We start from the raw sequence: 27,156 nt of genomic DNA on the forward strand, positions 1-27,156 counted from the left end.
CACATTGTCTGTCAAAAAGTGATTCTGGCGCTCTGAAAAGCATTTTGCAGGCATAAAAACAAGAAACGTTGATATCTCTGTCAATTTCAATGCAAACGTGTTACTAAGCTCAGCAATGGGTTATAGGGCCATACTCCACCATTTGGAAGTAGTTTTGAGCAAAATCAACCATGTAAAGTCAAAAACACATTGTCTGTCAAAAAGTGATTCTGGCGCTCTGAAAAGCATTTTGCAGGCATAAAAACAAGAAACGTTGATATCTCTGTCAATTTCAATGCAAACGTGTTACTAAGCTCAGCAATGGGTTATAGGGCCATACTCCACCATTTGGAAGTAGGTTTGAGCAAAATCAACCATGTAAAGTCAAAAACACGTTGTTGGTCGAAAAGTGATTCTGGTGCTCTGAAAAGCATTTTGCAGGCATAAAAACAAGAAACGTTGATATCTCTGTCAATTTCAGTTCAAACGTGTTACTAAGCTTACTAAAGGGTTATTGGGCCATACTAAACCATTTGGAAGTGGAATACATTCGTTTTGAGTGAAATCAACAGTGTGAGGTCAAAAACACGTTGTTGGTCGAAAAGTGATTCTGGCGCTCTGAAAAGCATTTTGCAGGCATAAAAACAAGAAATGTTGATATCTCTGTCAATTTCAATGCAAACGTGTTACTAAGCTCAGCAATGGGTTATAGGGCCATACTCCACCATTTGGAAGTAGTTTTGAGCAAAATCAACCATGTAAAGTCAAAAACACATTGTCTGTCAAAAAGTGATTCTGGCGCTCTGAAAAGCATTTTGCAGGCATAAAAACAAGAAACGTTGATATCTCTGTCAATTTCAGTTCAAACGTGTTACTAAGCTTACTAAAGGGTTATTGGGCCATACTAAACCATTTGGAAGTGGAATACATTCGTTTTGAGTGAAATCAACAATGTGAGGTCAAAAACACGTTGTTGGTCGAAAAGTGATTCTGGCGCTCTGAAAAGCATTTTGCAGGCATAAAAACAAGAAACGTTGATATCTCTGTCAATTTCAATGCAAACGTGTTACTCAGCTCAGCAATGGGTTATAGGGCCATACTCCACCATTTGGAAGTAGTTTTGAGCAAAATCAACCATGTAAAGTCAAAAACACGTTGTTGATCGAAAAGTGATTCTGGCGCTCTGAAAAGCATTTTGCAGGCATAAAAACAAGAAACGTTGATATCTCTGTCAATTTCAGTTCAAACGTGTTACTAAGCTTACTAAAGGGTTATTGGGCCATACTAAACCATTTGGAAGTGGAATACATTCGTTTTGAGTGAAATCAACAGTGTGAGGTCAAAAACACGTTGTTGGTCGAAAAGTGATTCTGGCGCTCTGAAAAGCATTTTGCAGGCATAAAAACAAGAAATGTTGATATCTCTGTCAATTTCAATGCAAACGTGTTACTAAGCTCAGCAATGGGTTATAGGGCCATACTCCACCATTTGGAAGTAGTTTTGAGCAAAATCAACCATGTAAAGTCAAAAACACATTGTCTGTCAAAAAGTGATTCTGGCGCTCTGAAAAGCATTTTGCAGGCATAAAAACAAGAAACGTTGATATCTCTGTCAATTTCAATGCAAACGTGTTACAAAGCTCAGCAATGGGTTATAGGGCCATACTCCACCATTTGGAAGTAGTTTTGAGCAAAATCAACCATGTAAAGTCAAAAACACATTGTCTGTCAAAAAGTGATTCTGGCGCTCTGAAAAGCATTTTGCAGGCATAAAAACAAGAAACGTTGATATCTCTGTCAATTTCAGTTCAAACGTGTTACTAAGCTTACTAAAGGGTTATTGGGCCATACTAAACCATTTGGAAGTGGAATACATTCGTTTTGAGTGAAATCAACAATGTGAGGTCAAAAACACGTTGTTGGTCGAAAAGTGATTCTGGCGCTCTGAAAAGCATTTTGCAGGCATAAAAACAAGAAACGTTGATATCTCTGTCAATTTCAATGCAAACGTGTTACTAAGCTCAGCAATGGGTTATAGGGCCATACTCCACCATTTGGAAGTAGTTTTGAGCAAAATCAACCATGTAAAGTCAAAAACACGTTGTTGATCGAAAAGTGATTCTGGCGCTCTGAAAAGCATTTTGCAGGCATAAAAACAAGAAACGTTGATATCTCTGTCAATTTCAGTTCAAACGTGTTACTAAGCTTACTAAAGGGTTATTGGGCCATACTAAACCATTTGGAAGTGGAATACATTCGTTTTGAGTGAAATCAACAGTGTGAGGTCAAAAACACGTTGTTGGTCGAAAAGTGATTCTGGCGCTCTGAAAAGCATTTTGCAGGCATAAAAACAAGAAATGTTGATATCTCTGTCAATTTCAATGCAAACGTGTTACTAAGCTCAGCAATGGGTTATAGGGCCATACTCCACCATTTGGAAGTAGTTTTGAGCAAAATCAACCATGTAAAGTCAAAAACACATTGTCAAAAAGTGATTCTGGCGCTCTGAAAAGCATTTTGCAGGCATAAAAACAAGAAACGTTGATATCTCTGTCAATTTCAGTTCAAACGTGTTACTAAGCTTACTAAAGGGTTATTGGGCCATACTAAACCATTTGGAAGTGGAATACATTCGTTTTGAGTGAAATCAACAATGTGAGGTCAAAAACACGTTGTTGGTCGAAAAGTGATTCTGGCGCTCTGAAAAGCATTTTGCAGGCATAAAAACAAGAAACGTTGATATCTCTGTCAATTTCAATGCAAACGTGTTACTAAGCTCAGCAATGGGTTATAGGGCCATACTCCACCATTTGGAAGTAGCTTTGAGCAAAATCAACCATGTAAAGTCAAAAACACGTTGTTGATCGAAAAGTGATTCTGGCGCTCTGAAAAGCATTTTGCAGGCATAAAAACAAGAAACGTTGATATCTCTGTCAATTTCAGTTCAAACGTGTTACTAAGCTTACTAAAGGGTTATTGGGCCATACTAAACCATTTGGAAGTGGAATACATTCGTTTTGAGTGAAATCAACAGTGTGAGGTCAAAAACACGTTGTTGGTCGAAAAGTGATTCTGGCGCTCTGAAAAGCATTTTGCAGGCATAAAAACAAGAAATGTTGATATCTCTGTCAATTTCAATGCAAACGTGTTACTAAGCTCAGCAATGGGTTATAGGGCCATACTCCACCATTTGGAAGTAGTTTTGAGCAAAATCAACCATGTAAAGTCAAAAACACATTGTCTGTCAAAAAGTGATTCTGGCGCTCTGAAAAGCATTTTGCAGGCATAAAAACAAGAAACGTTGATATCTCTGTCAATTTCAGTTCAAACGTGTTACTAAGCTTACTAAAGGGTTATTGGGCCATACTAAACCATTTGGAAGTGGAATACATTCGTTTTGAGTGAAATCAACAATGTGAGGTCAAAAACACGTTGTTGGTCGAAAAGTGATTCTGGCGCTCTGAAAAGCATTTTGCAGGCATAAAAACAAGAAACGTTGATATCTCTGTCAATTTCTATGCAAACGTGTTACTAAGCTCAGCAATGGGTTATAGGGCCATACTCCACCATTTGGAAGTAGTTTTGAGCAAAATCAACCATGTAAAGTCAAAAACACGTTGTTGATCGAAAAGTGATTCTGGCGCTCTGAAAAGCATTTTGCAGGCATAAAAACAAGAAACGTTGATATCTCTGTCAATTTCAGTTCAAACGTGTTACTAAGCTTACTAAAGGGTTATTGGGCCATACTAAACCATTTGGAAGTGGAATACATTCGTTTTGAGTGAAATCAACAATGTGAGGTCAAAAACACGTTGTTGGTCGAAAAGTGATTCTGGCGCTCTGAAAAGCATTTTGCAGGCATAAAAACAAGAAACGTTGATATCTCTGTCAATTTCAGTTCAAACGTGTTACTAAGCTTACTAAAGGGTTATTGGGCCATACTAAACCATTTGGAAGTGGAATACATTCGTTTTGAGTGAAATCAACAGTGTGAGGTCAAAAACACGTTGTTGGTCGAAAAGTGATTCTGGCGCTCTGAAAAGCATTTTGCAGGCATAAAAACAAGAAATGTTGATATCTCTGTCAATTTCAATGCAAACGTGTTACTAAGCTCAGCAATGGGTTATAGGGCCATACTCCACCATTTGGAAGTAGTTTTGAGCAAAATCAACCATGTAAAGTCAAAAACACATTGTCAAAAAGTGATTCTGGCGCTCTGAAAAGCATTTTGCAGGCATAAAAACAAGAAACGTTGATATCTCTGTCAATTTCAGTTCAAACGTGTTACTAAGCTTACTAAAGGGTTATTGGGCCATACTAAACCATTTGGAAGTGGAATACATTCGTTTTGAGTGAAATCAACAATGTGAGGTCAAAAACACGTTGTTGGTCGAAAAGTGATTCTGGCGCTCTGAAAAGCATTTTGCAGGCATAAAAACAAGAAACGTTGATATCTCTGTCAATTTCTATGCAAACGTGTTACTAAGCTCAGCAATGGGTTATAGGGCCATACTCCACCATTTGGAAGTAGTTTTGAGCAAAATCAACCATGTAAAGTCAAAAACACGTTGTTGATCGAAAAGTGATTCTGGCGCTCTGAAAAGCATTTTGCAGGCATAAAAACAAGAAACGTTGATATCTCTGTCAATTTCAGTTCAAACGTGTTACTAAGCTTACTAAAGGGTTATTGGGCCATACTAAACCATTTGGAAGTGGAATACATTCGTTTTGAGTGAAATCAACAGTGTGAGGTCAAAAACACGTTGTTGGTCGAAAAGTGATTCTGGTGCTCTGAAAAGCATTTTGCAGGCATAAAAACAAGAAACGTTGATATCTCTGTCAATTTCAATGCAAACGTGTTACTAAGCTCAGCAATGGGTTATAGGGCCATACTCCACCATTTGGAAGTAGTTTTGAGCAAAATCAACCATGTAAAGTCAAAAACACATTGTCTGTCAAAAAGTGATTCTGGCGCTCTGAAAAGCATTTTGCAGGCATAAAAACAAGAAACGTTGATATCTCTGTCAATTTCAGTTCAAACGTGTTACTAAGCTTACTAAAGGGTTATTGGGCCATACTAAACCATTTGGAAGTGGAATACATTCGTTTTGAGTGAAATCAACAGTGTGAGGTCAAAAACACGTTGTTGGTCGAAAAGTGATTCTGGCGCTCTGAAAAGCATTTTGCAGGCATAAAAACAAGAAATGTTGATATCTCTGTCAATTTCAATGCAAACGTGTTACTAAGCTCAGCAATGGGTTATAGGGCCATACTCCACCATTTGGAAGTAGTTTTGAGCAAAATCAACCATGTAAAGTCAAAAACACATTGTCTGTCAAAAAGTGATTCTGGCGCTCTGAAAAGCATTTTGCAGGCATAAAAACAAGAAACGTTGATATCTCTGTCAATTTCAGTTCAAACGTGTTACTAAGCTTACTAAAGGGTTATTGGGCCATGCTAAACCATTTGGAAGTGGAATACATTCGTTTTGAGTGAAATCAACAGTGTGAGGTCAAAAACACGTTGTTGGTCGAAAAGTGATTCTGGCGCTCTGAAAAGCATTTTGCAGGCATAAAAACAAGAAATGTTGATATCTCTGTCAATTTCTATGCAAACGTGTTACTAAGCTCAGCAATGGGTTATAGGGCCATACTCCACCATTTGGAAGTAGTTTTGAGCAAAATCAACCATGTAAAGTCAAAAACACATTGTCTGTCAAAAAGTGATTCTGGCGCTCTGAAAAGCATTTTGCAGGCATAAAAACAAGAAACGTTGATATCTCTGTCAATTTCAGTTCAAACGTGTTACTAAGCTTACTAAAGGGTTATTGGGCCATACTAAACCATTTGGAAGTGGAATACATTCGTTTTGAGTGAAATCAACAATGTGAGGTCAAAAACACGTTGTTGGTCGAAAAGTGATTCTGGCGCTCTGAAAAGCATTTTGCAGGCATAAAAACAAGAAACGTCGATATCTCTGTCAATTTCAATGCAAACGTGTTACTCAGCTCAGCAATGGGTTATAGGGCCATACTCCACCATTTGGAAGTAGTTTTGAGCAAAATCAACCATGTAAAGTCAAAAACACGTTGTTGATCGAAAAGTGATTCTGGCGCTCTGAAAAGCATTTTGCAGGCATAAAAACAAGAAACGTTGATATCTCTGTCAATTTCAGTTCAAACGTGTTACTAAGCTTACTAAAGGGTTATTGGGCCATACTAAACCATTTGGAAGTGGAATACATTCGTTTTGAGTGAAATCAACAGTGTGAGGTCAAAAACACGTTGTTGGTCGAAAAGTGATTCTGGCGCTCTGAAAAGCATTTTGCAGGCATAAAAACAAGAAATGTTGATATCTCTGTCAATTTCAATGCAAACGTGTTACTAAGCTCAGCAATGGGTTATAGGGCCATACTCCACCATTTGGAAGTAGTTTTGAGCAAAATCAACCATGTAAAGTCAAAAACACATTGTCTGCCAAAAAGTGATTCTGGTGCTCTGAAAAGCATTTTGCAGGCATAAAAACAAGAAACGTTGATATCTCTGTCAATTTCAGTTCAAACGTGTTACTAAGCTTACTAAAGGGTTATTGGGCCATACTAAACCATTTGGAAGTGGAATACATTCGTTTTGAGTGAAATCAACAATGTGAGGTCAAAAACACGTTGTTGGTCGAAAAGTGATTCTGGCGCTCTGAAAAGCATTTTGCAGGCATAAAAACAAGAAACGTTGATATCTCTGTCAATTTCAATGCAAACGTGTTACTAAGCTCAGCAATGGGTTATAGGGCCATACTCCACCACTTGGAAGTAGTTTTGAGCAAAATCAACCATGTAAAGTCAAAAACACGTTGTTGATCGAAAAGTGATTCTGGCGCTCTGAAAAGCATTTTGCAGGCATAAAAACAAGAAACGTTGATATCTCTGTCAATTTCAGTTCAAACGTGTTACTAAGCTTACTAAAGGGTTATTGGGCCATACTAAACCATTTGGAAGTGGAATACATTCGTTTTGAGTGAAATCAACAGTGTGAGGTCAAAAACACGTTGTTGGTCGAAAAGTGATTCTGGCGCTCTGAAAAGCATTTTGCAGGCATAAAAACAAGAAATGTTGATATCTCTGTCAATTTCAATGCAAACGTGTTACTAAGCTCAGCAATGGGTTATAGGGCCATACTCCACCATTTGGAAGTAGTTTTGAGCAAAATCAACCATGTAAAGTCAAAAACACATTGTCTGTCAAAAAGTGATTCTGGCGCTCTGAAAAGCATTTTGCAGGCATAAAAACAAGAAACGTTGATATCTCTGTCAATTTCAGTTCAAACGTGTTACTAAGCTTACTAAAGGGTTATTGGGCCATACTAAACCATTTGGAAGTGGAATACATTCGTTTTGAGTGAAATCAACAATGTGAGGTCAAAAACACGTTGTTGGTCGAAAAGTGATTCTGGCGCTCTGAAAAGCATTTTGCAGGCATAAAAACAAGAAACGTTGATATCTCTGTCAATTTCAATGCAAACGTGTTACTAAGCTCAGCAATGGGTTATAGGGCCATACTCCACCATTTGGAAGTAGGTTTGAGCAAAATCAACCATGTAAAGTCAAAAACACATTGTCTGTCAAAAAGTGATTCTGGCGCTCTGAAAAGCATTTTGCAGGCATAAAAACAAGAAACGTTGATATCTCTGTCAATTTCAGTTCAAACGTGTTACTAAGCTTACTAAAGGGTTATTGGGCCATACTAAACCATTTGGAAGTGGAATACATTCGTTTTGAGTGAAATCAACAATGTGAGGTCAAAAACACGTTGTTGGTCGAAAAGTGATTCTGGCGCTCTGAAAAGCATTTTGCAGGCATAAAAACAAGAAACGTTGATATCTCTGTCAATTTCAATGCAAACGTGTTACTAAGCTCAGCAATGGGTTATAGGGCCATACTCCACCATTTGGAAGTAGTTTTGAGCAAAATCAACCATGTAAAGTCAAAAACACGTTGTTGGTCGAAAAGTGATTCTGGTGCTCTGAAAAGCATTTTGCAGGCATAAAAACAAGAAACGTTGATATCTCTGTCAATTTCAGTTCAAACGTGTTACTAAGCTTACTAAAGGGTTATTGGGCCATGCTAAACCATTTGGAAGTGGAATACATTCGTTTTGAGTGAAATCAACAGTGTGAGGTCAAAAACACGTTGTTGGTCGAAAAGTGATTCTGGCGCTCTGAAAAGCATTTTGCAGGCATAAAAACAAGAAATGTTGATATCTCTGTCAATTTCTATGCAAACGTGTTACTAAGCTCAGCAATGGGTTATAGGGCCATACTCCACCATTTGGAAGTAGTTTTGAGCAAAATCAACCATGTAAAGTCAAAAACACATTGTCTGTCAAAAAGTGATTCTGGCGCTCTGAAAAGCATTTTGCAGGCATAAAAACAAGAAACGTTGATATCTCTGTCAATTTCAGTTCAAACGTGTTACTAAGCTTACTAAAGGGTTATTGGGCCATACTAAACCATTTGGAAGTGGAATACATTCGTTTTGAGTGAAATCAACAATGTGAGGTCAAAAACACGTTGTTGGTCGAAAAGTGATTCTGGCGCTCTGAAAAGCATTTTGCAGGCATAAAAACAAGAAACGTTGATATCTCTGTCAATTTCAGTTCAAACGTGTTACTAAGCTTACTAAAGGGTTATTGGGCCATACTAAACCATTTGGAAGTGGAATACATTCGTTTTGAGTGAAATCAACAGTGTGAGGTCAAAAACACGTTGTTGGTCGAAAAGTGATTCTGGCGCTCTGAAAAGCATTTTGCAGGCATAAAAACAAGAAATGTTGATATCTCTGTCAATTTCAATGCAAACGTGTTACTAAGCTCAGCAATGGGTTATAGGGCCATACTCCACCATTTGGAAGTAGTTTTGAGCAAAATCAACCATGTAAAGTCAAAAACACATTGTCAAAAAGTGATTCTGGCGCTCTGAAAAGCATTTTGCAGGCATAAAAACAAGAAACGTTGATATCTCTGTCAATTTCAGTTCAAACGTGTTACTAAGCTTACTAAAGGGTTATTGGGCCATACTAAACCATTTGGAAGTGGAATACATTCGTTTTGAGTGAAATCAACAATGTGAGGTCAAAAACACGTTGTTGGTCGAAAAGTGATTCTGGCGCTCTGAAAAGCATTTTGCAGGCATAAAAACAAGAAACGTTGATATCTCTGTCAATTTCTATGCAAACGTGTTACTAAGCTCAGCAATGGGTTATAGGGCCATACTCCACCATTTGGAAGTAGTTTTGAGCAAAATCAACCATGTAAAGTCAAAAACACGTTGTTGATCGAAAAGTGATTCTGGCGCTCTGAAAAGCATTTTGCAGGCATAAAAACAAGAAACGTTGATATCTCTGTCAATTTCAGTTCAAACGTGTTACTAAGCTTACTAAAGGGTTATTGGGCCATACTAAACCATTTGGAAGTGGAATACATTCGTTTTGAGTGAAATCAACAGTGTGAGGTCAAAAACACGTTGTTGGTCGAAAAGTGATTCTGGCGCTCTGAAAAGCATTTTGCAGGCATAAAAACAAGAAATGTTGATATCTCTGTCAATTTCAATGCAAACGTGTTACTAAGCTCAGCAATGGGTTATAGGGCCATACTCCACCATTTGGAAGTAGTTTTGAGCAAAATCAACCATGTAAAGTCAAAAACACATTGTCTGTCAAAAAGTGATTCTGGCGCTCTGAAAAGCATTTTGCAGGCATAAAAACAAGAAACGTTGATATCTCTGTCAATTTCAGTTCAAACGTGTTACTAAGCTTACTAAAGGGTTATTGGGCCATACTAAACCATTTGGAAGTGGAATACATTCGTTTTGAGTGAAATCAACAATGTGAGGTCAAAAACACGTTGTTGGTCGAAAAGTGATTCTGGCGCTCTGAAAAGCATTTTGCAGGCATAAAAACAAGAAACGTTGATATCTCTGTCAATTTCAATGCAAACGTGTTACTAAGCTCAGCAATGGGTTATAGGGCCATACTCCACCATTTGGAAGTAGTTTTGAGCAAAATCAACCATGTAAAGTCAAAAACACATTGTCTGTCAAAGAGTGATTCTGGCGCTCTGAAAAGCATTTTGCAGGCATAAAAACAAGAAACGTTGATATCTCTGTCAATTTCAGTTCAAACGTGTTACTAAGCTTACTAAAGGGTTATTGGGCCATACTAAACCATTTGGAAGTGGAATACATTCGTTTTGAGTGAAATCAACAATGTGAGGTCAAAAACACGTTGTTGGTCGAAAAGTGATTCTGGCGCTCTGAAAAGCATTTTGCAGGCATAAAAACAAGAAACGTTGATATCTCTGTCAATTTCTATGCAAACGTGTTACTAAGCTCAGCAATGGGTTATAGGGCCATACTCCACCATTTGGAAGTAGTTTTGAGCAAAATCAACCATGTAAAGTCAAAAACACGTTGTTGATCGAAAAGTGATTCTGGCGCTCTGAAAAGCATTTTGCAGGCATAAAAACAAGAAACGTTGATATCTCTGTCAATTTCAGTTCAAACGTGTTACCAAGCTTACTAAAGGGTTATTGGGCCATACTAAACCATTTGGAAGTGGAATACATTCGTTTTGAGTGAAATCAACAGTGTGAGGTCAAAAACACGTTGTTGGTCGAAAAGTGATTCTGGCGCTCTGAAAAGCATTTTGCAGGCATAAAAACAAGAAATGTTGATATCTCTGTCAATTTCAATGCAAACGTGTTACTAAGCTCAGCAATGGGTTATAGGGCCATACTCCACCATTTGGAAGTAGTTTTGAGCAAAATCAACCATGTAAAGTCAAAAACACATTGTCTGTCAAAAAGTGATTCTGGCGCTCTGAAAAGCATTTTGCAGGCATAAAAACAAGAAACGTTGATATCTCTGTCAATTTCAGTTCAAACGTGTTACTAGGCTTACTAAAGGGTTATTGGGCCATACTAAACCATTTGGAAGTGGAATACATTCGTTTTGAGTGAAATCAACAATGTGAGGTCAAAAACACGTTGTTGGTCGAAAAGTGATTCTGGCGCTCTGAAAAGCATTTTGCAGGCATAAAAACAAGAAACGTTGATATCTCTGTCAATTTCAATGCAAACGTGTTACTAAGCTCAGCAATGGGTTATAGGGCCATACTCCACCATTTGGAAGTAGTTTTGAGCAAAATCAACCATGTAAAGTCAAAAACACGTTGATCGAAAAGTGATTCTGGCGCTCTGAAAAGCATTTTGCAGGCATAAAAACAAGAAACGTTGATATCTCTGTCAATTTCAGTTCAAACGTGTTACTAAGCTTACTAAAGGGTTATTGGGCCATACTAAACCATTTGGAAGTGGAATACATTCGTTTTGAGTGAAATCAACAGTGTGAGGTCAAAAACACGTTGTTGGTCGAAAAGTGATTCTGGCGCTCTGAAAAGCATTTTGCAGGCATAAAAACAAGAAATGTTGATATCTCTGTCAATTTCAATGCAAACGTGTTACTAAGCTCAGCAATGGGTTATAGGGCCATACTCCACCATTTGGAAGTAGTTTTGAGCAAAATCAACCATGTAAAGTCAAAAACACATTGTCTGTCAAAAAGTGATTCTGGCGCTCTGAAAAGCATTTTGCAGGCATAAAAACAAGAAACGTTGATATCTCTGTCAATTTCAGTTCAAACGTGTTACTAAGCTTACTAAAGGGTTATTGGGCCATACTAAACCATTTGGAAGTGGAATACATTCGTTTTGAGTGAAATCAACAATGTGAGGTCAAAAACACGTTGTTGGTCGAAAAGTGATTCTGGCGCTCTGAAAAGCATTTTGCAGGCATAAAAACAAGAAACGTTGATATCTCCGTCAATTTCAATGCAAACGTGTTACTAAGCTCAGCAATGGGTTATAGGGCCATACTCCACCATTTGGAAGTAGTTTTGAGCAAAATCAACCATGTAAAGTCAAAAACACATTGTCTGTCAAAAAGTGATTCTGGCGCTCTGAAAAGCATTTTGCAGGCATAAAAACAAGAAACGTTGATATCTCTGTCAATTTCAATGCAAACGTGTTACTAAGCTCAGCAATGGGTTATAGGGCCATACTCCACCATTTGGAAGTAGTTTTGAGCAAAATCAACCATGTAAAGTCAAAAACACATTGTCTGTCAAAAAGTGATTCTGGCGCTCTGAAAAGCATTTTGCAGGCATAAAAACAAGAAACGTTGATATCTGTCAATTTCAATGCAAACGTGTTACTAAGCTCAGCAATGGGTTATAGGGCCATACTCCACCATTTGGAAGTAGTTTTGAGCAAAATCAACCATGTAAAGTCAAAAACACGTTGTTGGTCGAAAAGTGATTCTGGTGCTCTGAAAAGCATTTTGCAGGCATAAAAACAAGAAACGTTGATATCTCTGTCAATTTCAGTTCAAACGTGTTACTAAGCTTACTAAAGGGTTATTGGGCCATACTAAACCATTTGGAAGTGGAATACATTCGTTTTGAGTGAAATCAACAGTGTGAGGTCAAAAACACGTTGTTGGTCGAAAAGTGATTCTGGCGCTCTGAAAAGCATTTTGCAGGCATAAAAACAAGAAATGTTGATATCTCTGTCAATTTCAATGCAAACGTGTTACTAAGCTCAGCAATGGGTTATAGGGCCATACTCCACCATTTGGAAGTAGTTTTGAGCAAAATCAACCATGTAAAGTCAAAAACACATTGTCTGTCAAAAAGTGATTCTGGCGCTCTGAAAAGCATTTTGCAGGCATAAAAACAAGAAACGTTGATATCTCTGTCAATTTCAGTTCAAACGTGTTACTAAGCTTACTAAAGGGTTATTGGGCCATACTAAACCATTTGGAAGTGGAATACATTCGTTTTGAGTGAAATCAACAATGTGAGGTCAAAAACACGTTGTTGGTCGAAAAGTGATTCTGGCGCTCTGAAAAGCATTTTGCAGGCATAAAAACAAGAAACGTTGATATCTCTGTCAATTTCAATGCAAACGTGTTACTCAGCTCAGCAATGGGTTATAGGGCCATACTCCACCATTTGGAAGTAGTTTTGAGCAAAATCAACCATGTAAAGTCAAAAACACGTTGTTGATCGAAAAGTGATTCTGGCGCTCTGAAAAGAATTGCAGGCATAAAAACAAGAAACGTTGATATCTCTGTCAATTTCAGTTCAAACGTGTTACTAAGCTTACTAAAGGGTTATTGGGCCATACTAAACCATTTGGAAGTGGAATACATTCGTTTTGAGTGAAATCAACAGTGTGAGGTCAAAAACACGTTGTTGGTCGAAAAGTGATTCTGGCGCTCTGAAAAGCATTTTGCAGGCATAAAAACAAGAAATGTTGATATCTCTGTCAATTTCAATGCAAACGTGTTACTAAGCTCAGCAATGGGTTATAGGGCCATACTCCACCATTTGGAAGTAGTTTTGAGCAAAATCAACCATGTAAAGTCAAAAACACATTGTCAAAAAGTGATTCTGGCGCTCTGAAAAGCATTTTGCAGGCATAAAAACAAGAAACGTTGATATCTCTGTCAATTTCAGTTCAAACGTGTTACTAAGCTTACTAAAGGGTTATTGGGCCATACTAAACCATTTGGAAGTGGAATACATTCGTTTTGAGTGAAATCAACAATGTGAGGTCAAAAACACGTTGTTGGTCGAAAAGTGATTCTGGCGCTCTGAAAAGCATTTTGCAGGCATAAAAACAAGAAACGTTGATATCTCTGTCAATTTCTATGCAAACGTGTTACTAAGCTCAGCAATGGGTTATAGGGCCATACTCCACCATTTGGAAGTAGTTTTGAGCAAAATCAACCATGTAAAGTCAAAAACACGTTGTTGATCGAAAAGTGATTCTGGCGCTCTGAAAAGCATTTTGCAGGCATAAAAACAAGAAACGTTGATATCTCTGTCAATTTCAGTTCAAACGTGTTACTAAGCTTACTAAAGGGTTATTGGGCCATACTAAACCATTTGGAAGTGGAATACATTCGTTTTGAGTGAAATCAACAGTGTGAGGTCAAAAACACGTTGTTGGTCGAAAAGTGATTCTGGCGCTCTGAAAAGCATTTTGCAGGCATAAAAACAAGAAATGTTGATATCTCTGTCAATTTCAATGCAAACGTGTTACTAAGCTCAGCAATGGGTTATAGGGCCATACTCCACCATTTGGAAGTAGTTTTGAGCAAAATCAACCATGTAAAGTCAAAAACACATTGTCTGTCAAAAAGTGATTCTGGCGCTCTGAAAAGCATTTTGCAGGCATAAAAACAAGAAACGTTGATATCTCTGTCAATTTCAGTTCAAACGTGTTACTAAGCTTACTAAAGGGTTATTGGGCCATACTAAACCATTTGGAAGTGGAATACATTCGTTTTGAGTGAAATCAACAATGTGAGGTCAAAAACACGTTGTTGGTCGAAAAGTGATTCTGGCGCTCTGAAAAGCATTTTGCAGGCATAAAAACAAGAAACGTTGATATCTCTGTCAATTTCAATGCAAACGTGTTACTAAGCTCAGCAATGGGTTATAGGGCCATACTCCACCATTTGGAAGTAGCTTTGAGCAAAATCAACCATGTAAAGTCAAAAACACGTTGTTGATCGAAAAGTGATTCTGGCGCTCTGAAAAGCATTTTGCAGGCATAAAAACAAGAAACGTTGATATCTCTGTCAATTTCAGTTCAAACGTGTTACTAAGCTTACTAAAGGGTTATTGGGCCATACTAAACCATTTGGAAGTGGAATACATTCGTTTTGAGTGAAATCAACAGTGTGAGGTCAAAAACACGTTGTTGGTCGAAAAGTGATTCTGGCGCTCTGAAAAGCATTTTGCAGGCATAAAAACAAGAAATGTTGATATCTCTGTCAATTTCAATGCAAACGTGTTACTAAGCTCAGCAATGGGTTATAGGGCCATACTCCACCATTTGGAAGTAGTTTTGAGCAAAATCAACCATGTAAAGTCAAAAACACATTGTCTGTCAAAAAGTGATTCTGGCGCTCTGAAAAGCATTTTGCAGGCATAAAAACAAGATACGTTGATATCTCTGTCAATTTCAGTTCAAACGTGTTACTAAGCTTACTAAAGGGTTATTGGGCCATACTAAACCATTTGGAAGTGGAATACATTCGTTTTGAGTGAAATCAACAGTGTGAGGTCAAAAACACGTTGTTGGTCGAAAAGTGATTCTGGCGCTCTGAAAAGCATTTTGCAGGCATAAAAACAAGAAATGTTGATATCTCTGTCAATTTCAATGCAAACGTGTTACTAAGCTCAGCAATGGGTTATAGGGCCATACTCCACCATTTGGAAGTAGTTTTGAGCAAAATCAACCATGTAAAGTCAAAAACACATTGTCTGTCAAAAAGTGATTCTGGCGCTCTGAAAAGCATTTTGCAGGCATAAAAACAAGAAATGTTGATATCTCTGTCAATTTCAATGCAAACGTGTTACTAAGCTCAGCAATGGGTTATAGGGCCATACTCCACCATTTGGAAGTAGTTTTGAGCAAAATCAACCATGTAAAGTCAAAAACACATTGTCTGTCAAAAAGTGATTCTGGCGCTCTGAAAAGCATTTTGCAGGCATAAAAACAAGAAACGTTGATATCTCTGTCAATTTCAGTTCAAACGTGTTACTAAGCTTACTAAAGGGTTATTGGGCCATACTAAACCATTTGGAAGTGGAATACATTCGTTTTGAGTGAAATCAACAGTGTGAGGTCAAAAACACGTTGTTGGTCGAAAAGTGATTCTGGCGCTCTGAAAAGCATTTTGCAGGCATAAAAACAAGAAATGTTGATATCTCTGTCAATTTCAATGCAAACGTGTTACTAAGCTCAGCAATGGGTTATAGGGCCATACTCCACCATTTGGAAGTAGTTTTGAGCAAAATCAACCATGTAAAGTCAAAAACACATTGTCTGTCAAAAAGTGATTCTGGCGCTCTGAAAAGCATTTTGCAGGCATAAAAACAAGAAACGTTGATATCTCTGTCAATTTCAGTTCAAACGTGTTACTAAGCTTACTAAAGGGTTATTGGGCCATACTAAACCATTTGGAATTGGAATACATTCGTTTTGAGTGAAATCAACAATGTGAGGTCAAAAACACGTTGTTGGTCGAAAAGTGATTCTGGCGCTCTGAAAAGCATTTTGCAGGCATAAAAACAAGAAACGTTGATATCTCTGTCAATTTCAATGCAAACGTGTTACTAAGCTCAGCAATGGGTTATAGGGCCATACTCCACCATTTGGAAGTAGTTTTGAGCAAAATCAACCATGTAAAGTCAAAAACACATTGTCTGTCAAAAAGTGATTCTGGCGCTCTGAAAAGCATTTTGCAGGCATAAAAACAAGAAACGTTGATATCTCTGTCAATTTCAGTTCAAACGTGTTACTAAGCTTACTAAAGGGTTATTGGGCCATACTAAACCATTTGGAAGTGGAATACATTCGTTTTGAGTGAAATCAACAATGTGAGGTCAAAAACACGTTGTTGGTCGAAAAGTGATTCTGGCGCTCTGAAAAGCATTTTGCAGGCATAAAAACAAGAAACGTTGATATCTCTGTCAATTTCAATGCAAACGTGTTACTCAGCTCAGCAATGGGTTATAGGGCCATACTCCACCATTTGGAAGTAGTTTTGAGCAAAATCAACCATGTAAAGTCAAAAACACGTTGTTGATCGAAAAGTGATTCTGGCGCTCTGAAAAGCATTTTGCAGGCATAAAAACAAGAAACGTTGATATCTCTGTCAATTTCAGTTCAAACGTGTTACTAAGCTTACTAAAGGGTTATTGGGCCATACTAAACCATTTGGAAGTGGAATACATTCGTTTTGAGTGAAATCAACAGTGTGAGGTCAAAAACACGTTGTTGGTCGAAAAGTGATTCTGGCGCTCTGAAAAGCATTTTGCAGGCATAAAAACAAGAAATGTTGATATCTCTGTCAATTTCAATGCAAACGTGTTACTAAGCTCAGCAATGGGTTATAGGGCCATACTCCACCATTTGGAAGTAGTTTTGAGCAAAATCAACCATGTAAAGTCAAAAACACATTGTCTGTCAAAAAGTGATTCTGGCGCTCTGAAAAGCATTTTGCAGGCATAAAAACAAGAAACGTTGATATCTCTGTCAATTTCAGTTCAAACGTGTTACTAAGCTTACTAAAGGGTTATTGGGCCATACTAAACCATTTGGAAGTGGAATACATTCGTTTTGAGTGAAATCAACAATGTGAGGTCAAAAACACGTTGTTGGTCGAAAAGTGATTCTGGCGCTCTGAAAAGCATTTTGCAGGCATAAAAACAAGAAACGTTGATATCTCTGTCAATTTCAATGCAAACGTGTTACTCAGCTCAGCAATGGGTTATAGGGCCATACTCCACCATTTGGAAGTAGTTTTGAGCAAAATCAACCATGTAAAGTCAAAAACACGTTGTTGATCGAAAAGTGATTCTGGCGCTCTGAAAAGAATTGCAGGCATAAAAACAAGAAACGTTGATATCTCTGTCAATTTCAGTTCAAACGTGTTACTAAGCTTACTAAAGGGTTATTGGGCCATACTAAACCATTTGGAAGTGGAATACATTCGTTTTGAGTGAAATCAACAGTGTGAGGTCAAAAACACGTTGTTGGTCGAAAAGTGATTCTGGCGCTCTGAAAAGCATTTTGCAGGCATAAAAACAAGAAATGTTGATATCTCTGTCAATTTCAATGCAAACGTGTTACTAAGCTCAGCAATGGGTTATAGGGCCATACTCCACCATTTGGAAGTAGTTTTGAGCAAAATCAACCATGTAAAGTCAAAAACACATTGTCAAAAAGTGATTCTGGCGCTCTGAAAAGCATTTTGCAGGCATAAAAACAAGAAACGTTGATATCTCTGTCAATTTCAGTTCAAACGTGTTACTAAGCTTACTAAAGGGTTATTGGGCCATACTAAACCATTTGGAAGTGGAATACATTCGTTTTGAGTGAAATCAACAATGTGAGGTCAAAAACACGTTGTTGGTCGAAAAGTGATTCTGGCGCTCTGAAAAGCATTTTGCAGGCATAAAAACAAGAAACGTTGATATCTCTGTCAATTTCTATGCAAACGTGTTACTAAGCTCAGCAATGGGTTATAGGGCCATACTCCACCATTTGGAAGTAGTTTTGAGCAAAATCAACCATGTAAAGTCAAAAACACGTTGTTGATCGAAAAGTGATTCTGGCGCTCTGAAAAGCATTTTGCAGGCATAAAAACAAGAAACGTTGATATCTCTGTCAATTTCAGTTCAAACGTGTTACTAAGCTTACTAAAGGGTTATTGGGCCATACTAAACCATTTGGAAGTGGAATACATTCGTTTTGAGTGAAATCAACAGTGTGAGGTCAAAAACACGTTGTTGGTCGAAAAGTGATTCTGGCGCTCTGAAAAGCATTTTGCAGGCATAAAAACAAGAAATGTTGATATCTCTGTCAATTTCAATGCAAACGTGTTACTAAGCTCAGCAATGGGTTATAGGGCCATACTCCACCATTTGGAAGTAGTTTTGAGCAAAATCAACCATGTAAAGTCAAAAACACATTGTCTGTCAAAAAGTGATTCTGGCGCTCTGAAAAGCATTTTGCAGGCATAAAAACAAGAAACGTTGATATCTCTGTCAATTTCAGTTCAAACGTGTTACTAAGCTTACTAAAGGGTTATTGGGCCATACTAAACCATTTGGAAGTGGAATACATTCGTTTTGAGTGAAATCAACAATGTGAGGTCAAAAACACGTTGTTGGTCGAAAAGTGATTCTGGTGCTCTGAAAAGCATTTTGCAGGCATAAAAACAAGAAACGTTGATATCTCTGTCAATTTCAATGCAAACGTGTTACTAAGCTCAGCAATGGGTTATAGGGCCATACTCCACCATTTGGAAGTAGCTTTGAGCAAAATCAACCATGTAAAGTCAAAAACACGTTGTTGATCGAAAAGTGATTCTGGCGCTCTGAAAAGCATTTTGCAGGCATAAAAACAAGAAACGTTGATATCTCTGTCAATTTCAGTTCAAACGTGTTACTAAGCTTACTAAAGGGTTATTGGGCCATACTAAACCATTTGGAAGTGGAATACATTCGTTTTGAGTGAAATCAACAGTGTGAGGTCAAAAACACGTTGTTGGTCGAAAAGTGATTCTGGCGCTCTGAAAAGCATTTTGCAGGCATAAAAACAAGAAATGTTGATATCTCTGTCAATTTCAATGCAAACGTGTTACTAAGCTCAGCAATGGGTTATAGGGCCATACTCCACCATTTGGAAGTAGTTTTGAGCAAAATCAACCATGTAAAGTCAAAAACACATTGTCTGTCAAAAAGTGATTCTGGCGCTCTGAAAAGCATTTTGCAGGCATAAAAACAAGAAACGTTGATATCTCTGTCAATTTCAGTTCAAACGTGTTACTAAGCTTAAAAAAGGGTTATTGGGCCATACTAAACCATTTGGAAGTGGAATACATTCGTTTTGAGTGAAATCAACAGTGTGAGGTCAAAAACACGTTGTTGGTCGAAAAGTGATTCTGGCGCTCTGAAAAGCATTTTGCAGGCATAAAAACAAGAAATGTTGATATCTCTGTCAATTTCAATGCAAACGTGTTACTAAGCTCAGCAATGGGTTATAGGGCCATACTCCACCATTTGGAAGTAGTTTTGAGCAAAATCAACCATGTAAAGTCAAAAACACATTGTCTGTCAAAAAGTGATTCTGGCGCTCTGAAAAGCATTTTGCAGGCATAAAAACAAGAAATGTTGATATCTCTGTCAATTTCAATGCAAACGTGTTACTAAGCTCAGCAATGGGTTATAGGGCCATACTCCACCATTTGGAAGTAGTTTTGAGCAAAATCAACCATGTAAAGTCAAAAACACATTGTCTGTCAAAAAGTGATTCTGGCGCTCTGAAAAGCATTTTGCAGGCATAAAAACAAGAAACGTTGATATCTCTGTCAATTTCAGTTCAAACGTGTTACTAAGCTTACTAAAGGGTTATTGGGCCATACTAAACCATTTGGAAGTGGAATACATTCGTTTTGAGTGAAATCAACAGTGTGAGGTCAAAAACACGTTGTTGGTCGAAAAGTGATTCTGGCGCTCTGAAAAGCATTTTGCAGGCATAAAAACAAGAAATGTTGATATCTCTGTCAATTTCAATGCAAACGTGTTACTAAGCTCAGCAATGGGTTATAGGGCCATACTCCACCATTTGGAAGTAGTTTTGAGCAAAATCAACCATGTAAAGTCAAAAACACATTGTCTGTCAAAAAGTGATTCTGGCGCTCTGAAAAGCATTTTGCAGGCATAAAAACAAGAAACGTTGATATCTCTGTCAATTTCAGTTCAAACGTGTTACTAAGCTTACCAAAGGGTTATTGGGCCATACTAAACCATTTGGAATTGGAATACATTCGTTTTGAGTGAAATCAACAATGTGAGGTCAAAAACACGTTGTTGGTCGAAAAGTGATTCTGGCGCTCTGAAAAGCATTTTGCAGGCATAAAAACAAGAAACGTTGATATCTCTGTCAATTTCAATGCAAACGTGTTACTAAGCTCAGCAATGGGTTATAGGGCCATACTCCACCATTTGGAAGTAGTTTTGAGCAAAATCAACCATGTAAAGTCAAAAACACATTGTCTGTCAAAAAGTGATTCTGGCGCTCTGAAAAGCATTTTGCAGGCATAAAAACAAGAAACGTTGATATCTCTGTCAATTTCAATGCAAACGTGTTACTAAGCTCAGCAATGGGTTATAGGGCCATACTCCACCATTTGGAAGTAGTTTTGAGCAAAATCAACCATGTAAAGTCAAAAACACATTGTCTGTCAAAAAGTGATTCTGGCGCTCTGAAAAGCATTTTGCAGGCATAAAAACAAGAAACGTTGATATCTCTGTCAATTTCAATGCAAACGTGTTACTAAGCTCAGCAATGGGTTATAGGGCCATACTCCACCATTTGGAAGTAGGTTTGAGCAAAATCAACCATGTAAAGTCAAAAACACGTTGTTGGTCGAAAAGTGATTCTGGTGCTCTGAAAAGCATTTTGCAGGCATAAAAACAAGAAACGTTGATATCTCTGTCAATTTCAGTTCAAACGTGTTACTAAGCTTACTAAAGGGTTATTGGGCCATACTAAACCATTTGGAAGTGGAATACATTCGTTTTGAGTGAAATCAACAGTGTGAGGTCAAAAACACGTTGTTGGTCGAAAAGTGATTCTGGCGCTCTGAAAAGCATTTTGCAGGCATAAAAACAAGAAATGTTGATATCTCTGTCAATTTCAATGCAAACGTGTTACTAAGCTCAGCAATGGGTTATAGGGCCATACTCCACCATTTGGAAGTAGTTTTGAGCAAAATCAACCATGTAAAGTCAAAAACACATTGTCTGTCAAAAAGTGATTCTGGCGCTCTGAAAAGCATTTTGCAGGCATAAAAACAAGAAACGTTGATATCTCTGTCAATTTCAGTTCAAACGTGTTACTAAGCTTACTAAAGGGTTATTGGGCCATACTAAACCATTTGGAAGTGGAATACATTCGTTTTGAGTGAAATCAACAATGTGAGGTCAAAAACACGTTGTTGGTCGAAAAGTGATTCTGGCGCTCTGAAAAGCATTTTGCAGGCATAAAAACAAGAAACGTTGATATCTCTGTCAATTTCAATGCAAACGTGTTACTCAGCTCAGCAATGGGTTATAGGGCCATACTCCACCATTTGGAAGTAGTTTTGAGCAAAATCAACCATGTAAAGTCAAAAACACGTTGTTGATCGAAAAGTGATTCTGGCGCTCTGAAAAGCATTTTGCAGGCATAAAAACAAGAAACGTTGATATCTCTGTCAATTTCAGTTCAAACGTGTTACTAAGCTTACTAAAGGGTTATTGGGCCATACTAAACCATTTGGAAGTGGAATACATTCGTTTTGAGTGAAATCAACAGTGTGAGGTCAAAAACACGTTGTTGGTCGAAAAGTGATTCTGGCGCTCTGAAAAGCATTTTGCAGGCATAAAAACAAGAAATGTTGATATCTCTGTCAATTTCAATGCAAACGTGTTACTAAGCTCAGCAATGGGTTATAGGGCCATACTCCACCATTTGGAAGTAGTTTTGAGCAAAATCAACCATGTAAAGTCAAAAACACATTGTCTGTCAAAAAGTGATTCTGGCGCTCTGAAAAGCATTTTGCAGGCATAAAAACAAGAAACGTTGATATCTCTGTCAATTTCAATGCAAACGTGTTACAAAGCTCAGCAATGGGTTATAGGGCCATACTCCACCATTTGGAAGTAGTTTTGAGCAAAATCAACCATGTAAAGTCAAAAACACATTGTCTGTCAAAAAGTGATTCTGGCGCTCTGAAAAGCATTTTGCAGGCATAAAAACAAGAAACGTTGATATCTCTGTCAATTTCAGTTCAAACGTGTTACTAAGCTTACTAAAGGGTTATTGGGCCATACTAAACCATTTGGAAGTGGAATACATTCGTTTTGAGTGAAATCAACAATGTGAGGTCAAAAACACGTTGTTGGTCGAAAAGTGATTCTGGCGCTCTGAAAAGCATTTTGCAGGCATAAAAACAAGAAACGTTGATATCTCTGTCAATTTCAATGCAAACGTGTTACTAAGCTCAGCAATGGGTTATAGGGCCATACTCCACCATTTGGAAGTAGTTTTGAGCAAAATCAACCATGTAAAGTCAAAAACACGTTGTTGATCGAAAAGTGATTCTGGCGCTCTGAAAAGCATTTTGCAGGCATAAAAACAAGAAACGTTGATATCTCTGTCAATTTCAGTTCAAACGTGTTACTAAGCTTACTAAAGGGTTATTGGGCCATACTAAACCATTTGGAAGTGGAATACATTCGTTTTGAGTGAAATCAACAGTGTGAGGTCAAAAACACGTTGTTGGTCGAAAAGTGATTCTGGCGCTCTGAAAAGCATTTTGCAGGCATAAAAACAAGAAATGTTGATATCTCTGTCAATTTCAATGCAAACGTGTTACTAAGCTCAGCAATGGGTTATAGGGCCATACTCCACCATTTGGAAGTAGTTTTGAGCAAAATCAACCATGTAAAGTCAAAAACACATTGTCAAAAAGTGATTCTGGCGCTCTGAAAAGCATTTTGCAGGCATAAAAACAAGAAACGTTGATATCTCTGTCAATTTCAGTTCAAACGTGTTACTAAGCTTACTAAAGGGTTATTGGGCCATACTAAACCATTTGGAAGTGGAATACATTCGTTTTGAGTGAAATCAACAATGTGAGGTCAAAAACACGTTGTTGGTCGAAAAGTGATTCTGGCGCTCTGAAAAGCATTTTGCAGGCATAAAAACAAGAAACGTTGATATCTCTGTCAATTTCAATGCAAACGTGTTACTAAGCTCAGCAATGGGTTATAGGGCCATACTCCACCATTTGGAAGTAGCTTTGAGCAAAATCAACCATGTAAAGTCAAAAACACGTTGTTGATCGAAAAGTGATTCTGGCGCTCTGAAAAGCATTTTGCAGGCATAAAAACAAGAAACGTTGATATCTCTGTCAATTTCAGTTCAAACGTGTTACTAAGCTTACTAAAGGGTTATTGGGCCATACTAAACCATTTGGAAGTGGAATACATTCGTTTTGAGTGAAATCAACAGTGTGAGGTCAAAAACACGTTGTTGGTCGAAAAGTGATTCTGGCGCTCTGAAAAGCATTTTGCAGGCATAAAAACAAGAAATGTTGATATCTCTGTCAATTTCAATGCAAACGTGTTACTAAGCTCAGCAATGGGTTATAGGGCCATACTCCACCATTTGGAAGTAGTTTTGAGCAAAATCAACCATGTAAAGTCAAAAACACATTGTCTGTCAAAAAGTGATTCTGGCGCTCTGAAAAGCATTTTGCAGGCATAAAAACAAGAAACGTTGATATCTCTGTCAATTTCAGTTCAAACGTGTTACTAAGCTTACTAAAGGGTTATTGGGCCATACTAAACCATTTGGAAGTGGAATACATTCGTTTTGAGTGAAATCAACAATGTGAGGTCAAAAACACGTTGTTGGTCGAAAAGTGATTCTGGCGCTCTGAAAAGCATTTTGCAGGCATAAAAACAAGAAACGTTGATATCTCTGTCAATTTCTATGCAAACGTGTTACTAAGCTCAGCAATGGGTTATAGGGCCATACTCCACCATTTGGAAGTAGTTTTGAGCAAAATCAACCATGTAAAGTCAAAAACACGTTGTTGATCGAAAAGTGATTCTGGCGCTCTGAAAAGCATTTTGCAGGCATAAAAACAAGAAACGTTGATATCTCTGTCAATTTCAGTTCAAACGTGTTACTAAGCTTACTAAAGGGTTATTGGGCCATACTAAACCATTTGGAAGTGGAATACATTCGTTTTGAGTGAAATCAACAGTGTGAGGTCAAAAACACGTTGTTGGTCGAAAAGTGATTCTGGCGCTCTGAAAAGCATTTTGCAGGCATAAAAACAAGAAATGTTGATATCTCTGTCAATTTCAATGCAAACGTGTTACTAAGCTCAGCAATGGGTTATAGGGCCATACTCCACCATTTGGAAGTAGTTTTGAGCAAAATCAACCATGTAAAGTCAAAAACACATTGTCTGTCAAAAAGTGATTCTGGCGCTCTGAAAAGCATTTTGCAGGCATAAAAACAAGAAACGTTGATATCTCTGTCAATTTCAGTTCAAACGTGTTACTAAGCTTACTAAAGGGTTATTGGGCCATACTAAACCATTTGGAAGTGGAATACATTCGTTTTGAGTGAAATCAACAATGTGAGGTCAAAAACACGTTGTTGGTCGAAAAGTGATTCTGGCGCTCTGAAAAGCATTTTGCAGGCATAAAAACAAGAAACGTTGATATCTCTGTCAATTTCAATGCAAACGTGTTACTAAGCTCAGCAATGGGTTATAGGGCCATACTCCACCATTTGGAAGTAGTTTTGAGCAAAATCAACCATGTAAAGTCAAAAACACGTTGTTGATCGAAAAGTGATTCTGGCGCTCTGAAAAGCATTTTGCAGGCATAAAAACAAGAAACGTTGATATCTCTGTCAATTTCAGTTCAAACGTGTTACTAAGCTTACTAAAGGGTTATTGGGCCATACTAAACCATTTGGAAGTGGAATACATTCGTTTTGAGTGAAATCAACAATGTGAGGTCAAAAACACGTTGTTGGTCGAAAAGTGATTCTGGCGCTCTGAAAAGCATTTTGCAGGCATAAAAACAAGAAACGTTGATATCTCTGTCAATTTCAATGCAAACGTGTTACTAAGCTCAGCAATGGGTTATAGGGCCATACTCCACCATTTGGAAGTAGCTTTGAGCAAAATCAACCATGTAAAGTCAAAAACACGTTGTTGATCGAAAAGTGATTCTGGCGCTCTGAAAAGCATTTTGCAGGCATAAAAACAAGAAACGTTGATATCTCTGTCAATTTCAGTTCAAACGTGTTACTAAGCTTACTAAAGGGTTATTGGGCCATACTAAACCATTTGGAAGTGGAATACATTCGTTTTGAGTGAAATCAACAGTGTGAGGTCAAAAACACGTTGTTGGTCGAAAAGTGATTCTGGCGCTCTGAAAAGCATTTTGCAGGCATAAAAACAAGAAATGTTGATATCTCTGTCAATTTCAATGCAAACGTGTTACTAAGCTCAGCAATGGGTTATAGGGCCATACTCCACCATTTGGAAGTAGTTTTGAGCAAAATCAACCATGTAAAGTCAAAAACACATTGTCTGTCAAAAAGTGATTCTGGCGCTCTGAAAAGCATTTTGCAGGCATAAAAACAAGAAACGTTGATATCTCTGTCAATTTCAGTTCAAACGTGTTACTAAGCTTACTAAAGGGTTATTGGGCCATACTAAACCATTTGGAAGTGGAATACATTCGTTTTGAGTGAAATCAACAGTGTGAGGTCAAAAACACGTTGTTGGTCGAAAAGTGATTCTGGCGCTCTGAAAAGCATTTTGCAGGCATAAAAACAAGAAATGTTGATATCTCTGTCAATTTCAATGCAAACGTGTTACTAAGCTCAGCAATGGGTTATAGGGCCATACTCCACCATTTGGAAGTAGTTTTGAGCAAAATCAACCATGTAAAGTCAAAAACACATTGTCTGTCAAAAAGTGATTCTGGCGCTCTGAAAAGCATTTTGCAGGCATAAAAACAAGAAATGTTGATATCTCTGTCAATTTCAATGCAAACGTGTTACTAAGCTCAGCAATGGGTTATAGGGCCATACTCCACCATTTGGAAGTAGTTTTGAGCAAAATCAACCATGTAAAGTCAAAAACACATTGTCTGTCAAAAAGTGATTCTGGCGCTCTGAAAAGCATTTTGCAGGCATAAAAACAAGAAACGTTGATATCTCTGTCAATTTCAGTTCAAACGTGTTACTAAGCTTACTAAAGGGTTATTGGGCCATACTAAACCATTTGGAAGTGGAATACATTCGTTTTGAGTGAAATCAACAGTGTGAGGTCAAAAACACGTTGTTGGTCGAAAAGTGATTCTGGCGCTCTGAAAAGCATTTTGCAGGCATAAAAACAAGAAATGTTGATATCTCTGTCAATTTCAATGCAAACGTGTTACTAAGCTCAGCAATGGGTTATAGGGCCATACTCCACCATTTGGAAGTAGTTTTGAGCAAAATCAACCATGTAAAGTCAAAAACACATTGTCAAAAAGTGATTCTGGCGCTCTGAAAAGCATTTTGCAGGCATAAAAACAAGAAACGTTGATATCTCTGTCAATTTCAGTTCAAACGTGTTACTAAGCTTACTAAAGGGTTATTGGGCCATACTAAACCATTTGGAAGTGGAATACATTCGTTTTGAGTGAAATCAACAATGTGAGGTCAAAAACACGTTGTTGGTCGAAAAGTGATTCTGGCGCTCTGAAAAGCATTTTGCAGGCATAAAAACAAGAAACGTTGATATCTCTGTCAATTTCTATGCAAACGTGTTACTAAGCTCAGCAATGGGTTATAGGGCCATACTCCACCATTTGGAAGTAGTTTTGAGCAAAATCAACCATGTAAAGTCAAAAACACGTTGTTGATCGAAAACTGATTCTGGCGCTCTGAAAAGCATTTTGCAGGCATAAAAACAAGAAACG

The sequence above is a fragment of the Gadus macrocephalus genome, chromosome 19 (assembly GCF_031168955.1).
Source record: "Gadus macrocephalus chromosome 19, ASM3116895v1".
Taxonomy (NCBI): Eukaryota; Metazoa; Chordata; class Actinopteri; order Gadiformes; family Gadidae; genus Gadus; species Gadus macrocephalus.